The sequence below is a fragment of the Bactrocera dorsalis genome, chromosome 2 (assembly GCF_023373825.1).
Source record: "Bactrocera dorsalis isolate Fly_Bdor chromosome 2, ASM2337382v1, whole genome shotgun sequence".
NCBI classification, from domain to species: Eukaryota; Metazoa; Arthropoda; class Insecta; order Diptera; family Tephritidae; genus Bactrocera; species Bactrocera dorsalis.
This window is the reverse complement of record NC_064304.1, coordinates 18,649,578-18,676,572: the sequence shown is the minus strand read 5'-3', so window position 1 is coordinate 18,676,572 and position 26,995 is coordinate 18,649,578. Positions and strand designations below refer to the sequence as shown.

Below are 26,995 nucleotides of genomic sequence, written 5' to 3'. Positions count from 1 at the left end.
AAATTTTACAATTTCATTTGTATATTAAGAATTCCAATTGAAATATCTTAAAATATGTTTTGCCTCACTTCGTAAACCGCTCTCATTTACACACTTTAACCAACAGTTTAAAAGCCAATGTACCACCGCTATAAATATTGTACATATGTATAAGAAAATGTGTCTTCACATATTTTGGCGCGAATTTACAATTCCACTCATTCGTCTTGCCACGCTAGCCGCGTTAGCTGGCTGACTCACTTTCTTAATCTCACGAAATAACGATTGTACAAGCTCTCTCCCGTTTGAAGCACAATTACACTTGTAAACAATTGGAGCGCGTCACAAGCTATTCGTTGTTGAGACTCGGAAAACGAACAAATGAACGAAGCGAATTGCATCACAACATACTCGTACCACTTATGACGACATCGGCTAATGAACGAACGAAGTTCAAGCGGCGGCAAAACGACAGGACAAAAGCACGACAGGCTGCAACGGCGACGAGCCAGTTTGCGACGGATACTCGTAACGAGCGGTACGGCAATATTTCAAAGCGGCAAACGACCCAAACTCAATTACATTTCATTGAAATGTCTGAATACAAATAATAACAACAACTAGCAAATACTACTACAGCACTAATAACAACACTAATACTTATAAGTAGTTTCGAAGTGAAGTAGTGTATAAGGAGCAATAGTTGCGTGTTTGCGCGTGTGTTTGTGTCGTCTTGTGCATAAAATATTTGTGTGAGAAAAATAAAATGGAAAATATATCTTTGAGCAAATGAAATTGTGTGCGCTTTTCGATCAGGCAAGCAGCCTAAAGTAAGTCACGATAAGAGAGCAATGAATTTTTAATGCCGATTGCGAGGGGAAATTTCACAAAATCCACGTGTATGCATGAGTGTGTGTGCCGTGCCGATGTGATTAGTGCATACGAAATGCGAAATGCCGGAATTGAGCGGCTAAGCAAAATGGAATTTGGGTTGCGGTTAACGAACAACACACTACATGCATAGTATATATGCAACAGCAGCAAAAACGGTAAACAGCAATCAACAATAGCAGCAATATCTGCAACAACCATTCAAAGGCGCACGGCCGCGATATGATCTAATGACCCATAAATGCTCGCATGAATTTTTCACACACACACTCACACCAACACACTGACAAAATTCGTGTGCAACAGCCAAGCGATTTGTTTAACTCTGTGCGTACGTGTGAGCTTGTGTTGTTAGCCTCATTGACTTATCCCACTCATGTTACGTATACGCGCTGTTGTGCAGCAGCGGGCCTTCTTTTTGCCGCGCTCAAAGCCAAACGAAGACCAAAGTGTTTTGACCCTTTTTTGTTGTTTTGGTTATTATTGTTGTTGCTTAGTAGAAGCAGCAGCGCACCTCGAACGCAGCCAAGTGCGAAGGCTTAACCTTTGTGGGCATTTAGCATGCCATGGCAACAATTTCGCACACAAAGCAAAGAAACAAATTAGGCAACCAGCTTGACACAGGCGTGTGAATGTGATGGCATGTTGCAAACAAAGACAAAATATACAAATTTTATTTGCTGTTTTTTCTTTACTTTATTGTGGCCCGAATTTCACGTCCGAATTTCATGCAAATAATGAGGTGATTTTCAGACACGCTCCGCACAGCGACAGACATTTACGTGCATGTGTTTGAACACATAGGTGTCCAAGCAAGTGCGCTCACGTGCGCGTTTTTCATTTTATGTGCTGCTAAAAAGTTATACCCTGCGCAACTATTGGCGAGATCACTGCATTTTGGCCACATCAAATTTTATATTCGCTCATATATGCGTGTGTGTGAGTATGCGTGCGTGTGGCTGTCGCTGTGCTGAAAACACATGTAAAATCACACCCGTAAAAGCATATCATCATATAAACTCACGCATAAACATTGCCGGTATGAGAGCTTATAGAACTTTTATGTTGGGGATTTTGCATTGCAAGAAAGTTGGTGGCACTACAGCCCTTTAGGAAAAGTTTTGTGCAGGCGGAACGAGTTACTTAACCAACACGCATGTCATTCAATGAAATGTTAATGTTTTGAATTTTTTTATATTTTTTGAATCTTTTTTTTTCCTTAAATGGAAATTAGTGTGCCAAAATTCACACTTTCTATGGAGGTAAAAAGATTAGTTTGAAAAATCAAAAGACAAATCAAATGTTTGGATTCACATAAACATTTAGATAAGAATAGTTGAACAATACATTGGTTCTGCAAGAAGTCGCTTAAAGACATTTATGTAAAAGTAATCCTCACCAGTTGTAATACACTTATGCCAACGATCTTTCCAGTCCTCGAAACACTTTTCATAAGCACTTTTTGGGGCAGCTCCTTCAGCAGTTTCGGTTTGGGGAACAAGAAAAAATCACATTGAGCCCAATCTGGTGAATACTGAGTTTAATCGATTGTATTCATTGCGTATTCGGCTCGATGCGATGGTGCATTAGCATCGTGTAAAATATATGAATTATTCTTCCACAATTGCGGACGAATTCGTGATGCACCAAGAAACTAATATCGGAAAAAAACAATGAGAATCACCTTGATATTTGAGAGGCTTTGGTGTGTTTTTTTTTTGGGTTTGACTTTTTTGTGTTAGATTTCAGTTCTTCCAAACATACATAAAAAAGGATTTTTTGTAGTGATTTCTTTCAGGTCTGTATGGGCATATCAGACCCTTTGATATCAGGTAAAAGCAAATTTTAAATGCTAAAAATAAAAAATTCTAGTGTTTTTCAATGTCTGGAATCAAACTTTGAGCATGAAAACAAAAACCAAAAAATAAATAAAATTTTTGTTGACTGGTGTAATTTTCATTTCATTCGCGGATGAAATCTCAAAACTAAACAAGTAAGGAAGGGCTAAGTTCGGGTGTCACCGAACATTTTATACTCTCGCATGATAAAGTGATAATCGAGATTTCATTATCCATTATTACATATTTTTTTTATTTTGCTGTAAAATTAATTAGATTAGTAGTTCCTGAGATATGGCTTTTGGTCCATAAGTGGGCGACGCCACGCGCATTTTCAATTTTTAAAAAAAGCCTGGGTGAACTTCACCTTCTTATGGAGCCAAGAAATACGTGTACCAAGTTTCATCATGATATCTCAATTTTTACTCAAGTTGCAGCTTGCACGGACGGACGGACGGACAACGTCCGGTGTGTTTTACGTGGGTACCTGCTGACGACAACCTTACTCCACGGCGCTCAAAAGCACAGCGGATCAAATCAATGCGTTGATCAGCGCCCTGAGAATGCTAAGCATTTTCAGTACCAATTGGCAGTGTGGAATGGACACACTAACCACCTTGGTAGGACGGACGGACAGACAGACATCCGGATTTCACCCTGATCACTTTGGTATATATAACCCTATATCTGACTCTTTTAGTTTTAGGACTTACAAACAACCGCTATGTGAACAAAACTATAATACTCTCTTTAGCAACTTTGTTGCGAGAGTATAAAAATTAAAATTTTCATTAGCTTAGTTTATAATTTGTTGCCAAATTTTTGTATGTCGATGCAATATGGAAATTACCGTTAGGTACATAGTTTCTCCTCGTTTGCTTTGGTAGAAACTTTTTTCGTATCTCTTTCATGTTCACATAGGCCTAACAGACCCATTAATATCAAACAAAAGCAAACTTAACTTGCTAAATTAAAAATGACAGCGTTTTCAATGTCTGGAATCAGATTTGAGCATGTAAACAGAAACAGAACGGAAAATTAAATCGAGAAAAATTAAACATGACTTGCCATTTAAAAAGCTTAAACATAGAAAATACAATTTTTTTCGAATATAAAGATTTCGAAAGGAAAATAAAATAAATATTACTGGTATACTTCTATGTAAAAACGAAACGAAGAAATTTAGTCATGCTCCCTAATTTTCCATGGAACTATCCACTTACTTTCAAGGAAGAGAGTTTCAGAATTTACCTGCAAGGAGTTCAACGAAGCACTTCGGCGTACCATAGTATTTACGTACTATGTGTATATGATTCCTGTACGCATAGCCATTTGCCAACTTTTACACGCCTTTATTACGAGTAAACAAGCATTTTAGTGTTCCTGAGCGGGTACAACGCAACCTTACATAAAAATAACATTATTTTCTGCAAGCTCAAGCACACAGCAGTCACCACAGTCATCCTTTAGTTATGTTGCCCAAGTATGAGGTATAAATTCCAAGTCTCTTTTTTGCTGCAATTTCATATATGATTGCAAGTAGTCACCAGTTCAGTTCATTTTTCATGAGATTGTTATGCGCGAGAGATCTTCAGCAAACAAACGTGGCAATGCTTATGTTGCATGCATTTACGACTTGAAACTTTGACTGTTTGCTCCGCAAGGTGAATGTGCAGTAAGTTCTGTTTGATATGGTAGTATCAACCAGTTTGTTTAATGAATGAATGAATCAGGCTCGGTTATTTTATTCACAAACATATAAAAATAAAAGTATACATGAAATGCCTAATTCGCGGCAGATTAAAAGATCGAATGGAGCCTTGAATATTTATATTTGACAATGGTTTTGAATTTGAAAAACCCTGCAATGATTAACATGGTTTGAAACTACAGCGATAGTTTTTATAGAAATAATTTTGCTGTCACTGAAACTGCACGCCAACAAATTGCGTTGAGTTTAAGAGTGAGCGCCATAAAATTGATATGATGAAAAAAAATATTCATAGAAAGTTTTAAAATTGTAGATTGTTGGATCAAATACTGTGATATTAATAAGCGTTATTTAAATTTCACACAGTACGCGTTGAACTTTCTCTCCTCCATCCAACCTCAAACTGTAGATATATTTTAAAATTGTTCCAAATGTTATGGATGTTTATATGGATGAGATAATAATAGAAAGAGATAAGTCAAATGCTTCTTATAGGTAATACGTAGGTGGTTTTTTATGCATATTTCGAAGTTCAATCATCGAAAATCGCTTTACGGTTTTTCAAAATATTCTCCATTAAGAACATGCATGCGTTTGAACCAATTTTCGAAGAACTTTTGCCACTTTGATTGAGGTGTGTCCAAAAAATGATTTCTGAACGTACCAACCGACTCTTCAGGGGTCGAAGTGCGATGACCACTAAGTTTATTTTTTCATTTGGTGCCAAGAGGTGATTGCGTGGTGGTGGATTACTCATCAAATGGTTGTTTTGAGTGATTAAAAATGCGGTTGTTTCAGTCGATGTGTGAGAGCTCGCACTGTCCGACAAAACAACTGGTAAATAAATGGTTGTATACCTCTCCGAATTTGCTCTTCTTCAAATATTTATACAATGCTGAATGTATACTTGTGTCACTAATACCTATAGTTGATTGAGATCTCATAGTCGGTCTCATGACGATATTGCATTATCAATTTGCGCACCGCATCAATAGTTTCCGGAACATCAACTGATTTTGAAGGACCTTCTCGAAGCTCGTCTTAGCGTGATCTAGGACCTCAATTAAATTCCCTATATCATCGATGAACGCTGGTTCTTGATGCAGCTTCATTCCCAAAAAAATAATTAAGTTCACTTGTGCACTCTTTATGAGTTAATCCACGTCGAAAATTGTAAAAAATAATTGCTGGAAATTATTCGAGATGTAATTCAATTTTTTTGGTCAAAGAGAATATTTTAAGTTACTGTAAGTATAACAAATAACGCTCAAATGGCAAAACGTTCTAAATATACATACCACTAAAAATGTCGAATCTTACGATAAAGTTGAGAGTTTCCAGCTTGCCACTATTGTTTCCAAAAATTTAAAAGGCAACCAACGTAGGTTAAGAACAGATAACTGCATTTATTGCAAGTGGTTGTAAGATTAATACCAAAAAATGTTTTAGTTATAACAGAAAGCAGCAATAGTAGCATACGTATTAGGAAATCGGAATCGAAGCTTATTGCTGAAATCCTATTATATATTTATCATATATAATCTAAAAGTTTTTCATTTCCAGATAATGGCAATAATTTCATACGCTGTTTACTTTCGATTATTTGTCTCAGAAAAAAGGTAAAAAAGTGCCTTAAGTTTTGTGCTTGGCATTCTCATTTCTTCCCTATTTCAGCTTACAATTGTGCAATAAAATTATGCAACTGTTTTTTAGTTTTTTACAAGCTTCATTAAAACTTGAATTTTTCTGTTCTCTCTCCGCTACAGCTGGTTTACCATTTCGCTTTATCTTTAATCTTCGTTTCTACTTTCTATTAGCTTGTGCCTTTTCTAGAAGTCATTCTTGACTGCTGTTTTTTGTTTTAAATTGTGTGGCTGTATGCCAACGCTTTTACTTTTGTACGGCAATTTTCCGTTTATACACAACTATTTATAGTGTGTTGTCTGTTGTTTGTGCGCATATCGCATTTAAAAAGTTTAACAAAGTGAAAGTTTTGTATTTCTTCCGTTTCGATAGCCTGGCCAAACTTTGATGCAAACATTTCTTTTATGTATAGTATGTTTCTTGCACTGCCGGCGATAATATTTGTCCACACAATTGCAAAGATTCTCGTTACTTAGGTCAACATCTTTGTTAAACTTTTCAAGTTTCTCCGCTGTGATTGTAACTAGTTTTTAATACAGTTGGATATAATTAATGGTCAGTGTTTTTTATGGAAGTAGTATAAAGAAATTTTGCTTTGTTATCATATGTTCAGAGCAAACTATTTTCACAGAAATGTAAAGTCATATTGGTGGGATTATGTTTAAGATAAATTGCTTGCATTGCCTTTGTGGTTAATTGTTGAGCTTATAACTTGTGTGAAGGAACTCATCATCAAAGCTCAGCTTAATTACAAACCTTAAGTTTAAAGGTACTTTATGCGATATGCCTGAAGAAACTCAGATTTAGGAGGCTTTGTTCGAAGTTCTCCAGGAGTTCCATAAGAACATATTCATCTCTGTCAATTACAGTCGCCAATTTCTGTCCTTGATTTTGAGATATACTAATATTTTAGAGCAGGAAGAGTACGAAAATTTTATAATATTTTTCGTTTTAGAATAATATGAATATTTTATAATAGTAAGAGATTACTTTAACTATTTTACTGCTTTTTTAATGTTCATATTGGCTTTTCGATTCGAAAATACACTTTCACATATTCATGAAGTACCTCAAAAAGGAAACTAAAATCCATTTTTTTGTTAGAATTACTAAAACTAACAAGTGTATGGTGCATTAATTTCATTGAGGCCTCTATAGTATTCAAGCCTATACACGGCAGCTAAAGGCAGAACATTAACTGAAGCAGTGTTAATAATGAAACTTAAGTACTGCTGTTCATATCATTAATAATAACATAGTATTTTAACTTCCTGTACATTATTTTAATAAAGTAGAGATATATTACTACCATAACGGCAACAATCAAGCACTCGATCAATGAATAGTATTGGCATATGTGCATTAACAGCAGACAATATTTACCTTACTAGCCGAAATATACCATAATTAAAATGAATTATGCTTCATATCAGCCAAATGGATTTTTAATTGTCCACTTTGTAGCGACAATCCCACTTTCTTCTACTAATTTCATATATCATTAGCAAGTCATGAAATATGTGACACACAGACGAACACTGCAAAGGTCTTACTATACGCTCGAATAGTGTACAACACTTAGGGCATGAAGAGTATTGTTTTTTTGTATATATATATGCACAATAAAAAACAAACATTTCCATTGAATGCACTAAGAAATTGTGGCAAGTCAAAGGCGCAATGAAATACAATACAGTGACGCTATACATTACATATAACGAAGTTATAGCTAATCAATATATGGTTACGTAATAAGATTTAGCCCTATTATTTATGTCAAAATATCTAGATTTATGGTTATTTGATTATTAATCATAGATATGCGCAGACATAAGCAAACTTTTGTTGAACTCTCAATTGCATTGTAATTACTCATACGCCACGGCGGTCCCAAAGGCGGAACTTAACATATGGCCAGTAGGCAAGAAAAGTAAATTAATGTAGAATGGCGTATGCAAATCCTAACTGCAGTAAGTAGGCCATTAATGTACTAAAATATAATGCGTGTTATTATGCTAAGCAGACTAACTAAACTGAAAGTGATCACAACAAATTTATTCGTCAGGACAGCGCGCGTACTTGTCATACTCATCAAATAACTACGCCACGCAACGCATTAAGTATTTAAAAGCAAATTGCTACCAGCATTTTTTCAAAAGGGAATAAGTAGATAGATCAGTCAAGCCTTCGCTTTTATTAAGAAGACTGGCATTATTTATAAATTCGTTGTGCTGAGCAGCTCAAAATAGCAACAATTTCACTAAATACAGCCTAAGCCGCAATCGATACTATTTTTTTAGACATATGTACATGGACATATAACCGTATACATAAACGTCTGATACTAAGAAGAGCACCTTTAACTTACCTTTCCTTACTTTCGTTGATATTCTTATCGTTGTGTTGAAATACTCACACATATGCAGGCGTGCGTGTATGATGTGGCATTGATAAATGAAGCCAAGTCGTTTTGAGACGTATATCGTCGCTTCTGCGGTCGCGCACTGCAGTTATTTATATCTCTTTAGTGTTGGTTCGTGTCTTATAGTGGCGCGTTCTTAGTAACAACAAAGCAAGAGTATTTTGGGGCTTAAACAAATGATAGCGACACAGCAGAACGGAATGGTTAACTGTAGAAAGGAAGTACAAGGTTAAAAATAGATAATGCAAGTTCAGTTTGAAGAGCAATTTTATAGAAAAAAAAGTATAAATAAGAACACATTACATCAATATCTCACCTTAACAGTACATACATACATATAATATGATTGAAGATTAATTTTGAATATTATATGTCTTTTTCTTATTAATCACTTGATATCAGCCAATACAGAAATACAGCTAGTTTATGATATTAGTTAATTTTGCGGAATTTACTTATATCAGCAAGGCACTTCTTATCTCAAATCGCGTTTCGGACTCGAACCATTGATTTTTCGCTTTGTCGCGACCCTTAAACTTCTTTATAACAACTTCTAAAAGTTTCCACACTCAAAGTCGGGCATTAGTATTTACTTTCTAGACATAGTTATATATTCTATAAATACCATATATACGAGTGCTCAACAATAGAGCGAGCGCCATTGCTCGTTAGTTGCGCCCATAAATTATGCAATTGCTTGCTAGCAAATCAAGTCAAAATGCCGCTGTGCTGATGGTCGCTGCTTGCTCGTGCTTTCTGCTTCGCAATTCGCTACGGTAGTTGAACGTATAGTATTTTGCTATTTATTGATTATATTCTGCTAACGTAATACCGTTCTCGACTATTTTTCGTGACGTCTTTATATAGTATTAAGTTGAAGTTTGACGAAAAAAAAATAGAAAAAATCACTTTACTAGAGCTTTCTAGTAGCATTTTTCTGCGAGTTTGGGATTAATGGGAACTCGAGTGTATAAAAATAGCTGCAAAACGTACCTAACACATTTGCAGGATGGCATCGAAATGATAAAAGTACTAACAACTGCCCACTTTAGGTCTGAAGATATTAAACAAAAGTTCTTGGTCTATAAAAAGGATGCTCGTTGAAGTTTTTTTAGTTTAAATATTTCAGATATGCTTCAGATTATGATTTTTTCTCTTTATTCTGGGATGAAGCTCATTCAAGATCCCAAATTCCTGTATAATCATAGTGCTAAGCCTATGTGAGTCATTAGTGCAAATCTGATCATTATTTTATTATATTTTTCAGGTAAAAGGCTTTTAAAATCGTAAAACCTCTAGAGATCTGTATATTATAAATGCGTTTTTGTAAATTTTGTTCAAAAATGATAAAGTTCAGGGATATAAGAGCAGTAGCTTCTAACTACATTTCTACAAGTTATGAGTCTATTCAGGAACGATCTTACTCTTCACGCCATTAGCGATGAGATTCGAAGTTCAGTATTCTCGCTTTAAAAACTTATAATATTACTAACATTCGCTAATCGGAGCAATTTAATAATAATAATATTTCGATTCTAAATGAATAAAAATCTATATAGTTCATTCACTTTTACTCAAGTTAACTTTAAAATATACTTATATATATTTATATAATCCGAATATCTATTATTCAATTCAATTTTACCTCAATCTCATTTTCTATTTGATTTTCGATTTTTGAAATTATACAAAGGATTTATAATTGTCATTCCTCTTTTTTTTTTATACCCTTAAAAGGGAATATTAAGTTGGCCTCGACTTTTGTAACAACTGGAAGAAAACATTTACATTACAAATACATTTCCTCACCTAAAATGCAAAACATTTATTGCCTAAGATTCACCACACCAATTCACATATATGTTGCATAAATTTTTCAGCTTCCATTATTAGATATAACCTATATATAAGTTATATTTAACCTATATATAACCTATATTTTAACCAATATATAACCATTTCATAACCAAAACTCAAATTTTGTTTCAATTTGAATGGTTTCTATTACATCGTTTTTATTTCGACTGTAAACTGAAAAAAGTGATGTTATGTTATTTTGCGTTTTACGTGTCGATATACATATGTATATACTATAAGAGTTCAGAATGACGAGCTAAGTTGGTATAACCATGTCCGTCTGTCAGTGCATACGCAAACTAGTTGCTCAGTTTTTGAAATATCGATTTGAAATTTTGCTCTCGTACTTCTTTACTTGTCTTTCTTTCCAAAAATAGAGCACTTCCTATTTCTATGTTTTTTTGTGGAATTTGGTATTATAAAACATACATTTTTCTACACACTTCCATACACCATCAGTCAATCAACTGCTCCCACACAAAAATAGCTGTAGCCGCTTTTCTTTTCTAAAATCGGTACTTAAAAATCATTCGTGTAATATCCTAAACACTTGGCGTAGTTTAGGTAAATTGAAATTTCCATAATACCAATATGAAAGGCTGGATATCAGCAAACGAAGCTTGCTTGTCAACGGCAATTTCATTTCCGCCCAACAAAATCGTAAACTCGTTGCGTATTTATCGTAAATTGTAACCGAGCTTATCTGAAACATATGTGCCTTCACTTTAGACTAGCGCTGTAAGCTGCTTATGTATTACAAGCGATTACACAAATTTGGCAAATCGGCAAATGGCAACATTACAAAATTTCCAATTCGCTCAACAAGAGCACATCTGCAAATTGCCAACACGCAGTAAAGGCTTGTAATGCTGAGACTGAGTAGAAAAGCGCTGCACAAAAAGGCCGTGCAAAAACAAAAAATATTGACAGTTAGGAAGCAAGAAATAAAAAAGTACAAACATTTTGTTAAAATAAATAATAAGCTACACGAAAGGGGAAAACATGGAAAATGGAAATATAACCAAGTAAATAAACAATCATGCTGAAAAGCGCGCAAACAAGTCAAACAAGCTAAATGACAAATGTCAAGCGGAAAGCCAGCGGAGCAATGCTGATACTACAGTTTTGCGTGTGTGTGCTCTGTGTGTGCGGGAGCGGACTCCTCAAAAACGCAGCAGGTGTGCCACACATGATTCACTGTTATTCTATATATGTATATATGTATGTATATATCATGTTTGTTTGTATAGTATATCAACAAAGCGCCACCTGCTCTCATCAGCTGCTGAAACCTTCAATTCTGTATTTATGTGTATGCGTTCGCATTTTTTCACGTTTTCGCATTTTCACTTTCTTTCCATGACACGCTTTGTTTTCCGTAAACATTTCGTGTTCTTTGTTGTTACGACCCCATCTTCATGCGGCATTTATCCTATTTGCGCTGTCATTTCGCTTGTTCGCCGTGTCTGCATATGAAAATTGAATTTGTTGCGCAAACCCTTTGTAATGCCACGTAGACAACAGTTACGTTTCACTTATTTACAACATGTGGTACATACATGCATACATACACATGATTAGATATTTCGCTGTCAGAGCTATTGGCAGACGCTGCCAAGTTTTCTAAAATCCAACTAAAGGGTGATTTTTTAAGAGCTTGATAACTTTTTTAAAAAAAAAAAACGCATAAAATTTGCAAAATCTCATCGGTTCTTTATTTGAAACGTTAGATTGGTTCATGACATTTACTTTTTGAAGATAATTTCATTTAAATGTTGACCGCGGCTGCGTCTTAGGTGGTCCATTCGGAAAGTCCAATTTTGGGCAACTTTTTCGAGCATTTCGGCCGGAATAGCCCGAATTTCTTCGGAAATGTTGTCTTCCAAAGCTGGAATAGTTGCTGGCTTATTTCTGTAGACTTTAGACTTGACGTAGCCCCACAAAAAATAGTCTAAAGGCGTTAAATCGCATGATCTTGGTGGCCAACTTACGGGTCCATTTCTTGAGATGAATTGTTGTCCGAAGTTTTCCCTCAAAATGGCCATAGAATCGCGAGCTGTGTGGCATGTAGCGCCATCTTGTTGAAACCACATGTCAACCAAGTTCAGTTCTTCCATTTTTGGCAACAAAAAGTTTGTTAGCATCGAACGATAGCGATCGCCATTCACCGTAACGTTGCGTCCAACAGCATCTTTGAAAAAATACGGTCCAATGATTCCACCAGCGTACAAACCACACCAAACAGTGCATTTTTCGGGATGCATGGGCAGTTCTTGAACGGCTTCTGGTTGCTCTTCACCCCAAATGCGGCAATTTTGCTTATTTACGTAGCCATTCAACCAGAAATGAGCCTCATCGCTGAACAAAATTTGTCGATAAACACATTTCGAACCGAACACTGATTTTGGTAATAAAATTCAATGATTTGCAAGCGTTGCTCGTTAGTAAGTCTATTCATGATGAAATGTCAAAGCATACTGAGCATCTTTCTCTTTGACACCATGTCTGAAATCCCACGTGATCTGTCAAATACTAATGCATGAAAATCCTAACCTCAAAAAAATCACCCGTTATGTATGAGTACCATACAGCTTGTTTGTATTCATTTACACCTGATGAGATTTACGCCTCAAAGTATATTTTCCAGGACTTTAATGTGTCTTTCTAGCTACTATCTGTTTAATAAAAATAATATATTTACTCTAGGCAAAAAAATGCTTACCTCCCTCTTGTACTTCTTCAATATATAATTATATGTGTTCTTATGTAATTTCACTTCCAGTTAACCCGTCAAGTATATAACTTTTTACATTGAAAACTCTGCGAAAGAGCACTGTTGAAAAAACAGCGAAAATTCCCTTTACGTTTGTGCGCAATTTTGCTTCATTAAATATTAAATAAATAATTTGCAATCAGGTGTGTGCCCTTCCATGCTTGACTAACCAGGCAAGGATAATTTTTCAGCCTTTTGCTGTCCATTTTTAATTCCCGGATATGCAGCAGACACACATATTTTATTTTATTCCTATTTTTTGATTCCAATACGAAATTTCTCAACACAAAAGTAGCAGTAAAGGGTTTGGATTAATGGAGTTTTTGCAATATTTATACGATGTTCCTAAAGTGTGGTTGAATAGTTTCACTTCCGTCGGATAGTTAGTATCGGTTAGTGTGGCATACAAATGTAGAAAAAATTAAATAATTTGTCAACGAAAATTCCCAGTAATTTAGATAGGCACTTTTAGTTTGTTGGAAATTAATTGACAAGTGCCTTCCCCTCTAACAAAACAAGAAAAAACTCAAATATTTTCGCAAACTATCCGAACAACACGAAAACCCACACATGTGCCAAATTATTAGCCAGTTTTGTAACTTCAGTAATTAAAAGAAAAAATCTGAGCCCTTGAAAGTACAAAATTATTATTTTACTCTAAATATTTTTCACCAATATCTGCTACTTTTCAAAACTTCAAAAAAAGAACGCAAACAAGAACACATAACCAAAACTTTTTCTATCAAAAATGTATTTATATATAAATTAAAGGTGGTACTTTCGTTATAAAAATAAAACTATTTATCAAGCAACATATCGAGGAGATAATATGGAAAAATCATGACTAATCACGCTGTCAAATATTGTTATTTTTATTGCAATAAATATCGGTTCACATCCCCTATCTCTATTTACCGCAACTTAAAGCTTACTGGCAAAAAATTTACAATTGGGGAGTATAACAGCTTTGCTGTGCCAAAATTTTAACGAAACACTTGCTGGTGTGCTTCTTCGATAAACAAATTGCGCACAAATGTAAGCAGCGCTAAATAACAATTTTACCAAGCAAAAGAATAGACAATTAAGTCTACAATCAATGTTGTAAATTTCTTTCTTATTAAAATTTCATTCAAATTAACTATTAACGGCTAGAAATCAGTTCATCGTACATAACTCACACAGCACCGTAACCATATAAAGCAAACTTGTCGCGGACAAATCCTTCTGGAGCATCCTTAGTATGGGGATGAAAACCACGCCCACCAAACCAATGGTTCGAATATATCTAATTAAAATTCCGATTCTTAAGACCAACTCTAAAAATTTCAAAAACATCTGATACTTTTTATGTTACACTGCGAACATAGAGAGCAAGGACAACGCCTACTTCTCATCTGTCACACTTTGAAATCACATACGATTATGAATTCTTCGCTTTACAGTAAACAAAAAAAAACTAATATGTACCACCTCATTCCTAAAAGTGGTCGAAATATCGATCGTAACTTCTCAAGTCCCCAGATACCGAATATATGAACCACTGTGCCTCGGACTGAACTTTTTCCAAAAAATCAATCAAAATAAAAACTATTATTGAGGTTCTGAGAGAGAGAGAGAGAGTCTTTAATAATAAGATCCCTCCGTGTCCAAAATGAGAAATTCTGAGTGAGTCTCTTCCTATTAAAATAAATAACATCGGGCCCATACCACCCTTACTCCAAATATAAATAAGATGCCATATATGACTCTAATGTCTTCACGGTTTTGTCGAATAATTATTAGGGAATTCTTCGTTAAAATTGTTTTATTATATCCGGAACAAAGTATAGTATATAAATGATGAGCATGATACGCTGACCTGAAACTTGAAGCTGAATAGTGGGAAGCGCTGACCAACTTTAGCTATAACTTCCATTCAAACAGACAGATAAAGCACTTGTTCTTGTATGGAAAACTCTTTTATTTGACAAGGTATCTTCACAAAATAATCACGGAAGAAATTGTTCAGATCTACAATCTTTAAATAAATTGTCCAGATCGAACCACATAAATCTGCTACTGAAACTGATATAAAATTAAGAAATAAAAATTGCAACTGTGAAGGGTATTAGAACTTGTTTGTGTAATAAAAAGTTTTACCACCACCCAAAATTATTGCCCCAACTTGATGCCCGCCAACTGCAAAAGCATAAAATATGTGGTTATACCCGAACTAAAACATTACTTACTGATTTTTCAAATCATTTTTACCAAACCTTTTCAAAGAATATCATTAAAACGCAATAAACAAAATATTTCGACGCATAAAAGTAATGAACAAATTATTTATTTTATAAAACCACAAAAGCAACAGCCGAATGTGTCACTCAAAGCATTTCCCACTGGAATTATTATGAATAATTGAAGTTCAATATTCAAATCAAAGCTCGCACACACAACCACCAAAATTAAGCAATCACTAACAAGCAAACACACACACCCAACTACTTGCATACGGTGTGCCTATGCAAACTTTTTGAATTCAAATTATCAGATTGCATATTATAATCGAATTAAATATGGGAAGCACTTGCATGCGCACAACATATGAGAGCACAAAGTCATAACGCGGGCAGAGATTGCCATATTAACATGTTAAACACAACCATTGACACAGTAATTAAAATATGCTAATATTTATGGCTTGCGGTGCTTGCGCATTTCAAGCGTTCGCAATGAATTTTTAATAATACTTAACAAGCTACAAAGCGTCAATAATATATGGTATACGCCATTAGAGCATATGACATAGTGCTCACACGCTCACACATACATATACACTCGAGCATATGCGGACACGAGCGTAACATGCGGCAGAAACTGTTATGTTTTTAATTGTTCCACAAATTAATGTTTTATAAAAATTAGTGATTGGCATGCTGAGTGAGCGCCGCCAAAGGCCGGGCGGGTTAAATGCGAAATATTGGTAATTATTTGTTGCATAATTATAATTGGCGCCTAAACGTATGCTTAGCATTGCGGAAACACTACAGGGTGGGTGCGTGTGCCGGATCAGCGATGCTGATTACTGCAAAGTATGCAACGACAGGAGGGTGTAAATGCAATAAATATTTTATTAATTTTCCAATAGAAATAAAAATGAAACAGATTTCAAGTTAATGTTTAAGAGACATTTTTTTAATTTAAACTGAGCACGATATGCATTTACGGAACAGAAAATATTATTAATGACCAAAAATGCAGAAATTTATAAAAATATTTTTTAATGTCGAAAGAGTTTAAATTATCTTGCTATGCCAAATATCTGATATAAGGTCTATTAATGGCTTGCTAAGGCATATTTTTAGTATGAAATCCTCTTAATTAATACGTTCATATACTTTCAAGTTAATGCTTTATAATGATAAATGCAGATTAGTGAAGGTAAAGGTAAAACATTGGGTAGTCGAAAAAGTCTTTTTGTATTTCTAATCAAACTTCAACTTATTTTCCTTTTGTATTTGTAAGGAAAATCGTTAACATCGAAATTTGCAGAACTTTCATTTTCCTGTATTTTAATAGAAAGCTTTTTAACGTCTTTAATATAGACTTCTGAGCCAATAAAATAACCAAACAAATTTTGCATATTCTTGTTATAGTCTCGGCTGGAATGATTTTCGGTGATTTCAACGTTATTTCATTTTTTGGTTTGGGATCATTTTGAAGCACCATTTGCTAGATTGCTGCACAGCTTTGATCTCATATTCATAAATCCACGTTTCTGTGCCCAAAAACCACTTTTGCTACCTCTACACGTCAAGCTTTTGCAAAGATTCAGGGCTTTGGTACTAATCCGTCATTAATCCATTATATCCATGCTGAGTCCATCCATTAGAGATTTTGAGATCATATGCTGCCTTTCTGGTGTTAACGAGATGATTTTCAAGTGCTGTTTCTTTAACTCGATCAACGTTATCATCATTAGCAGAGGTGGATGGATGCCTCATGTGAAATAAGTTGATGATGGAAAATGACATCAAGACCTTTGTGAATGTTTTGTCATTCAAATTTTGATATTTGTGATAAAGTAGATTTCTCAAAACACTACGGCAATATTTCAAATGAATCCCTAGTCATGATTCAAGTCCGAGTAAATTGAAACAGTTGGTATTTTAGGGCGCAAGACGATGCTCTTCAAATCATATATGTATACTCCTGACTTGCTTGCCTTTAGACTCTGTGTCGATTGCGCAATTGCTTTTACTTTTCAATAATAATATTTTTCGAGTTTGGCATACGTCTGATAATGGCTCCCTTGTATGCCGAAAAAAACATATTTCACCTTAAATTAAGGTGTCTTCATTTTAACTCAAGCTTGCACGAGCGCGGAAAGACATATTAGAAGTTATACTTCTGAAAGTACATATTTCGCATAACTTCAGGGTTTTACAAACAACCGTTAAATAAACACTATAATATTACATATAGCAACATGCAACATTTTGCTTTCGTACAAAAATGCAGTTGACCGCCATATTAATATTTATGAACAGTTTCATTGTGGCATAAGCCTATTTGTGCCTACGGCACAATTTAAGTGTAATAATTTTCAAATTAATTTGTGGTAATTTTATGAGCTTTTGTAGCGCTCTTGATTATCCTTAAAAAAATTAATTTAAAAAAAATTAAAAAAAATAAGGTCATACATATTTCTAGCTTGTAATAAGCATATTAGTGTTTAAAATTAATTATTAATGGTTAAAAGCAAAAAATAATATATAATTTACCTATTTACAAATCCATTTTTTCGCTTTATTATATCTACATAATATCAATTTAAATTTAATTATTCATAAACACTCAAAGTCAATTTTAGTGAAATACTGTAAATTCGAGCCATAATTAAAAGGCATAAAAAATTTATGAATTTATGACAAAAATGCTTCATTAAATTTAATTACACTCTAAACGCTGTGAACTACAACGGCTCTCGAATTTATAACAGCAACCCTCTCCGCTCTTTCCACTTGTCAATCACAAACCAAATCTCATGCACGGCACACAATGGCCGACAAATCGATTAAGTTAAACTCTTTTATCTGACATTTACGATTTTCGATTTCATATCGCTCAGCATATGCATATCAATCCATTACACTGATTTGATTTTGCTGTCCTTTGTTCAAGTTTGTTATTGCCCTTTGCGAAATATGATGCCACAACATGCAAAGGTCATATAAACCGTACGTAACAGCATATCAGTCAACGATCGAACGTTTAGCCATTTCTATATTTGGCTACAGTTATTATACACATGCAACATATTATTGAAACAACCATTCGCTTTACCTGCAGCGCCACGATGTGCTGCGAAACCACAAGTTTCCGCACCGCGGCTGGCCTTTTGTCTCAGTATCTCATTCATTCAAGCAATCATTTAGTCAGTCAGCTATCAATCCATCCATCTATAAAGCAATACAGATGTATTTGTAGTGAGTTGTATACACACACACACCACTACACAAAAACTCGTAGAGCAATCATATGTGAATTCACGTCGAACATTGGAAATAATCCAATAAATATTTATGACTCAAACCTACATATACATATGTTAGACACACATGTGATGTTGTAGCTGACTTGACGTGTGTATGCTTGTGTTAGTTAATGCATTTATGCTATTAAAGCCCTGTAGGAAAACGCAGAGATTCACAGTAACTCAAAATTTAATGTTTTTCTGTAAAGCTTTGGAAGTTGCGTGGTTTTTCGAAAACACTTAATCTGATATTTATTTGTTAAGTATAATACTTAATATAAAAAATAATTTATTAAAATGCAGTTTATTTAGAATAGTTAGAGATTTCACTTGCTGCTGGTGTGCAACCTCACTAAGCTTTTTGCTGCGATCTAGCCGAGTCATAAATCTACTTATTCAATAACACACTGATGGTTTAAGACTTTACTACAGTGACAATCGCTTTTCGGTAGCTGTCCCTACTAAGTAACCAAAAAATTTCCTTTCTGGCTTTATGAAAATTTATGCGTACGTATTAAATATTAATAAATACGTATTAGAATACGTGCTTTGTTGCCATTAGACCAAGATAGACAAGAGTCTAGCTGCTGCACATACATACAAAATATCTTTAAACGCATATTTGTTTGTATATAAAATCAATATAAAAAGTATTTTTCTCTATTTCATTAGTATGTACGAGTACACATATATTCATACCTTTAATGATAATATTTTTTTATTTTTGTACCACATTTTCTAGCTGTAGTTTATCATGAATAATAGCAGATATGTTAATATATTAAACAATAACCAATCGCCATCCTTAAGAATTTCAGTTAAGGCAATGCTCTACTCTAAATTAATATTTTTATAACTTATAGAATATAGAAGAAGTTTTACTGTATACTGTAAAACTTTCAAACCTTCTAAATTTAAATGTATCCAAATATTATTTTCAAAAGCAATAACTCGCAAACGAAAAATATCTCTCTATGCATATTTATAGCATAACACAACCGAAATATCAAATCATTCTGAAGCGCTTAGAAATATCATTTTATTGTTCACATTCACTCAATTCATTCCGACTGATTTCATTAACACTATATCATTGTTCACTTAAAAGCTAACAAAATATTTTATTTGCATAACAACAAAAACCGAACGGTTATCATTGTGCTTGCCGTTTTTCTAGTGAATTTCATATTTTTGTCTGCCGATGCTCGATAAATGAGCAATCTAAAATAATAAATGGAATAAACTGACCTTGACTTGTACACTAAGGATTATTATTGAGTCGTTAGGCTCTCTGCAATTTCACAAACAGACAGCCAGCTGTTTGTGTGTATATGTGTAGTTAGAATTCTGCAAGAAAACTTTAAGTTATTTCCCATAGTGGTTGCAAAATTCCTGGCTGGTGGTGGAAATGAGGAATGGCGTGTGAATTATTTAATTGCTAACTTTTATGAAATGCTTAATGGAAAGTGCTGCTAACAAACACACAAAACAAAGAGCATACTATGTTGTGGTTAGTGGTATGCAGCTGCCGGTCTCTGTGGTAAAATGGAAATAGCAAAGTTTGCTTTAATGCATGAATATTTACGCAGCCTATTCAGATGCTTAGGAGCATCATAGATATAGATGTATGTATATAAATGACTGGTATGGTATATATATATATATATATATATATACATATATGCATTATTTCCTATGTTCTACGTATATGTAATACACATATATACCTGTATGTGTGGTATGATGAACATAAACCATAAAGTACCATAAAGTCTGTAAAAAATTATAAACTATTAATCCCAAAGTAATAATATATGCGCCACTATTTTGACGTGAATGAAACAAAAATTATCTGAGAACAAAAGAAACTATCAAAAGTATTTTATTATAGAATTAATGTAACATAATTTAAGTATTTTTATACTCTCGCAACAAAGTTGCTAAAGAGAGTATTATAGTTTTGTTCACATAACGGTTGTTTGTAAGTCCTAAAACTAAAAGAGTTAGATATAGGGTTATATATACCAAAGTGATCAGGGTGACGAGTAGAGTTGAAATCCGGATGTCTGTCTGTCCGTCCGTCCGTCTGTCCGTCCGTCCGTCCGTGCAAGCTGTAACTTGAGTAAAAATTGAGATATCATGATGAAACTTGGTACACGTATTTCTTGGTATAAGAAGGTTAAGTTCGAAGATGGGCAAAATCGATCCACTGCCACGCCCACAAAATGGCGGAAACCGAAAACCTATAAAAAGTCATAACTAAGCCATAAATAAAGATATTAAAATGAAATTTGGCACAAAGGATCACATTAGGGAGGGGCATATTTGGACGTAATTTTTTTGGAAAAGTGGGCGTGGCCCCGCCCCCTACTAAGTTTTTTGTACATATCTCGGAAACTACTATAGCCATGTCAACCAAACTCTATGGAGTCGTTTCTTTCAGGTATTTCCATATATAGTTCAAAAATGGAAGAAATCGGATAATAACCACGCCCACCTCCCATACAAAGGTTATGTTGAAAATCACTAAAAGTGCGTTAACCGACTAACAAAAAACGTCAGAAACACAAAATTTTACAGAAGAAATAGCAGAAGGAAGCTGCACCCAGGCTTTTTTTAAAAATTGAAAATGGGCGTGGCGTCGCCCACTTATGGACCAAAAACCATATCTCAGGAACTACTAGACAGATTTCAATGAAATTCGGTATATAATACTCTCTTAACATATATATGACATATACGAAATATGGGGGAAATCGGTTCACAACCACGCTTTTTTCCAATATAACGCTATTTTGAATTCCATCTGATGCCTTCTCTGTATAATACAATATATGTATACAATAGGAACCAAAATAAAAAAATATGTAAATGACGGATAATGAAATCTCAATTATCACTTTATCATGCGAGAGTATAAAATGTTCGGTGACACCCGAACTTAGCCCTTCCTTACTTGTTTTTTTTTAATATTCATTTTTAATGTCTAAGCATTCATTTATGAATTTTTCTTACCATTATACTTCTCTTAATGCTTTAACGTTATAAGCATACCATATATTTGAATATTCATTTTCATTTATATTTTAATATTCCTACCTGTACTCCGGAGGGTTTTGTTGATGCGCCACGACTTAGCAGCTACCATTTATCACTACTAAAGTCATTAAATGAACTATTTTACTACGTATATTGGCTGATTTTTATAAGAATCATATTTATATCAACTTTCTGTTACTGCTTACTACGTATTTTCAACATATCTTTTTAGCATGTTCATTTCAATTAACTGAGAGACAGATTTTGTTTCAAACATATGGGCGCCAGAGCGTATGAGTAACTATTGAGTTCAAATAAAAATTTTTAAACAATGAAAGGTAAAAATATATTTTGTGCAAAAGAGGCATACAAGCAATTAAAACTGTTAATTTCGGCTGCACTATAACTATAAGACATCTCACAGGTGCTTTACTTACAGTAAAAATATGCGATATGTATACATGTAACCACAAAACGTAAACGGCCATCGGTTTGTATTCAAAGGAAAAGGTGTTGTTAGTTCTGTTTAACCATGCTGTTTATGATCAACGGCCTTCAAGTTCAATTAAGTTTACTAATATGAAAAAATTATCTTTTATAAAAATCTGTATCTTGACTATAAACGGTCAGTTTGTATGGCAGCTATATGCTATAGTAGTCCGATCTAAACAATTTCTTCAGAGATTATGCCATTGTCTCACACAAAAATTTGTACCGAATTTCATGCAGATATTTTAACAAATAAAAAATGTTCCCATACAAGAGCTTTATGCGATTTGCTCAGTTTGTATGGCAGCTAAATGCCATAGAGTCGTGGTCTGAGCAGTTTGCTTTAGGAAAAAAACTGAATCCAAATTTCTAGAACAAAGCTGTCTTTATATGTGTTCTTTCCATGTGTATTAGCTGATTTCTGCACTCTTCTATCGCGCTCTCAGCTGTCTTCAGCAGTTCATTATTTTCCTTCAATTAATGCTTTGAAGTATTTACCATAGACACGATAATCGGTTTAGGAAGACATTGAGAGGCGCAACTTAGAATGCATTGTTAGAGAAAGCTCTTATAGTAACTGTAAGCAGTAAGTATTACAGAAGACATAAGCGATTAATAGGTACAACAGCTTTAGTAGATCTCCAGGGTTAATAGAAAACGCTAGTATCCAGTTTTTCTTAAAGAGCAAGTCATGCCGCCAGCGTATTAATGCTACCTCGCGTTACTATAAGAACACACACAGCAAATAAGTTTTTATTTAGATAGTCTTATGCATGCAAGTAGCATGCGAATTCACCTGCAACAGACAAACCATTAAAATAAACATGCAAGGAGAATAATAATAGCAAAATCCGAGACAAGTCAATAACAGTTAAGGAGCTTCAAATGCATTGACGTACACAAATTCCAAGCAAATACAATGACAGGAAGAATACCAATTGCACACACAGACACACACATGCCAAAGTCAAGCTTCTGCACTGCGCTATATGGCAGAGTATTTAATTTAAGCCGTTTTGTATACATTTCTTCTACTTGAAGCATTTGTACATGACTTTAATATATATTTAGACAGTATTTAGTTGAGCGGGGGCCGAATGCCGCAGGGACACTTGGTGCGGTTGCATTGTGGCATGTCGAGAGACTCGAGCATTACAAGGCGTGTACAAATGTGTGTGTGGCAGTATGCATGTGAGTGTATGCAGATAAGAATTTCGACAGAATTTCGCTCGAATGTCGAATGCGAAATTTATTTATAAACAGACAAAACAAAAACAACAACAATAACATGTGTAGAGTAAGATGCATATACTCACATTTATTTGTATGTATAACTTAATTCTAAGCTTGTACATATATATGTATATAGCGGAGCTTTTCACATGTCCACACATACAAATCAGTGAAGCTAAATGCAAATAAATTGCTTACAATGCATGAATGCACACTTAGTTGCACAACTGCATATTTATACATAACTTCGTGTATGTGTGTGGGTGTGTGCAGCAGTTGCTTACATTAGATATGCATAGCCCTGCATATAAGCACTTTTTTCTTTTTCTGTCGCTTTTGCATATTTGTTTTCATGTGAGTGTTTACCTAAAAATCTCCAAGTCCAATTGTGCTACATATGAATCCTAATCTGCCCCATTGCCAGCGCAGCACTCGTGTAAGCGAAAGTAAGCAACCGTGCATTTGTGTTTGCGTTTTGTGGTTTGTATTCGCATTTATCCATGTTTGCATATATATTTGGCATATATAAAACTTGTATTTTAGCTTTAATATATACAAGTGCAACAGGGGAAATCTGCAGAAGCATCCAAATGCTGACCAACAATTCGAACGTTAGAACTGGAGCGCTAACTTCATGTATTTATCTCACCACAACAGCGCAGAAAATCTAATTTTCGTTCACTATAAGTGAAAATTTCCGCTTGCAGCCTCATTTTTTATCTCTCAACTTGGAGTTGTTCTTGAAAATTTTGATCTGGAATGGCTTAAAAATCGAAAAAGGTTTTATTTCACTTTATTACCTAAGATTTCAGGAAATCATTTCGATAGATAATATCGTAATAATGGGTAACAAAACTTATATTTATCTAAAGTTTTTTCATTAGTAGTTATTAAACACCTATACTGAGGAATTGCATCTTGACTTCCATCTCTTTAAAATCTTGCTGAAATCGATCATTTTACTCATACCTTGAAATGCCTCTAACATTTCTTTCAGGATGTTTTTAATTAAGGTCTTTAGTATAGCCTAAAAATTTCTCTATGAACTCTTAAAAGGATTAGGTGGGTTTCCCCTTCTTGCGAGGAATTAGAAAGTGAACTGCTTATCTCAATATCTGAACTAGAAGTAAATTACTATGGGAAAACAATTTCGGACTGCTTTCATCTCCCAATCGAAAACTTAACTTGTCGCCGGCTTCAGGTACAGCGCCATCTTCGTCAGAATTTTCATTCTCTTCCAAGGCCACAGGACCCTAAGTTACTGGTATTTTGGTCCAGCGGGCAATTAGGCAATAACTGATACCAAATTGATTACATTCATTTAAAATTATACCCTTTCATATTACAGGAATCAAAATAATAATCATCACTACAGTTCTTTTGCTCACATATCGGAAAACTCTTTTTTTGCGCTCAGCTGACACATGAGTGTCGTTAAATTTTCGACCACAAAACAACCACAGAGTGTGGTTTTCAGTTTTTTCCTTTTATTTGCAAAACGAAAGCTATAAAAAACTACATGTTCAGAGACATCTACCTACTCGTGTCGTCATTGTGGAATGTGTAAGGGTACCATCTAAAGTACCCATACCCACTAAGCATTTGGGTCAAATGGAAATCCAGGTTTCCATGTCCTCTGTATATCCAAGAGTGGATGTCCGGAATAAGTCTATGAGTCCAGCGTCCTTTGTATGAGAATTGCCAACGTTGCTAGCATATTTTGATGCTATTGTTCCTCTCCTCTATCTTTGCCGATACTATTTTTATGGCCGATAGTTGATATAATCGCTCGAGTTCACCTCCTTGGTTGTCAATGGGTGGCATACTGGGTAATACTTCAGCAGCAGCGATTGATATAGTCCGGAATACACTTATTACTCAAATTTCAGAAGGCCTATGCAATTATTTGTTGAGCATACGCTTTTATATCCTTCACCTGTACCCATACTGGTGCTGCATACAATATTACGGATCTCATTGCTTTCTAGCCTTTACAGCCTCTGTTGGTCATCAAGGCATTAAAATTTTTTTTTTTTGCTTTCCCCTAAGTATCCCTAGAATTCCTTAAATTTTAATTTAGAGTCTAATATTACTCCCAGATACTTCAGCTACGGCTGTGAGCTGAGTTCTATGTCCTCCGTATGGTGAGCTCTATTCGATCTTTCACCTTCAGTTTTTTGTTCAGCCAGTTCCAGACTCACTAAGGAGAGTGAATCATAATATAAAGCAGTGTCTGTTGAAACACTCTCTCTTTCAGCGGTTGCTGTAAACTACACAAATTGTTTACAGTACTTCGTTTTAGTTTGGTTGCTGCTTAGTTTTTACTAATAACGAAAATTTAATTATATTCATAAAAATTTAGACTGGTCTCCAAACTAACTACTACCTTACTCTATGCATACGAGGTTAAGACCGAAATTTCTATCCAAAATACATTTAAAGAGGTCGCATTAGAAATTTTTTGCCAAGAACAATAATACTTTTATTTTTCCATCCAATAATAGTTGGCAACACTGAAAAAAGTATAAAAGTTAAAGGACAAGGTTACATCTGTCCATATTGAATATTAATTATATCAATAACTCATTAATATTTTCCATCATGCTATAAATTGATTTTATCGCATTTTAAAACATTTTCAAGTGCAAAAAAAAAAAAACAGACCGGAGTGTGCAATTATGAACCGCAAGCTGACTAATTTGAAATCAGCGCCAGCAATTGCGGTTTGAAGTGACATTTGCCTGACAAAGCGCACACGCACTGAATGAAACACACATACATAGGCAGAATGTGAGGATATATACGCACACATAAACATATTAGTAGAATGTAGATGAGCATATGTTGAGCTTTTCTTTTTTTCCAATCATGCTCATTAATTTCTGCGCGCTAAACCGTATCAAAGCATGAATGAGGGCAACCTTGAAACTAACAACAATGCAAACGCGCACATTTATATTTAAGAATTTAAAATGAGTATGTGAACTGCTGGTTTTAATTACAACGCCGATACTGAAGGACTGCAGCAACACATTTACAGCTAGTCAGCCATATGCTGGCAGTTTGCTGACAGCAATGCGCATTTGCAACATTATTTCTAATTTCTAATTAATTGAAACGCACGTCAAATTCATGTAAACCGCATTAAATTGAGATTACTACACGAACTCGAGGAGGCGGTTGAGGTCGCGGCTGAATTGGTATTTATTAGTTTATGTATGCCATGCTGCTGTTCGATGGAGTTGTAGCTGTGGCAGCGTATAATACAATATGATAGCTGCGTGTATGTGTGAGAGTGTGTATTTCAATAGCAACAACAAATGCAAATTCGCAACTAAGTGGCAACTCGAAAATTCGCAACCGCCGCAGCATCAACAATACACACATGCATAGATACACGTGTGTGTTACAACAAAAATTGCCACAACAACACATAATATATTTAGTGGCTCTTTAGCGACAGCACAAGCAATTTTGCCAACTACTCGTATCAAGTGACAGTTGTCGTCGAGTGGCAACGACAAACGGGCGAGTGGCAACCTCATGCCTCCTGCACGTGCGGGTGTGTGTGTATGTGTGCGCTCTGGCATATTCGTTAAGC

At 34.7% G+C, this 26,995-nt stretch overlaps 1 protein-coding gene across 4 annotated transcripts in view; it reads left to right on the top strand.

The window, feature by feature from the left end:
• LOC115066118 (uncharacterized) overlaps positions 1-26,995 on the top strand; it is a 271,428-nt gene that overhangs the window by 70,341 nt on the left and 174,092 nt on the right. For 2 of the 4 annotated variants that reach the window (XM_049449529.1, XM_049449528.1), the window contains exon 1: positions 153-1,028. The exons of 1 other annotated variant lie outside the window; for it this stretch is intronic. The gene's annotated coding sequence lies outside the window, so the exon portion shown is untranslated. Of the gene's footprint in view, positions 1-145; positions 1,029-26,995 lie in introns of those variants that run through there. One more of the 4 variants, XM_049449526.1, reaches the window with a different exon arrangement.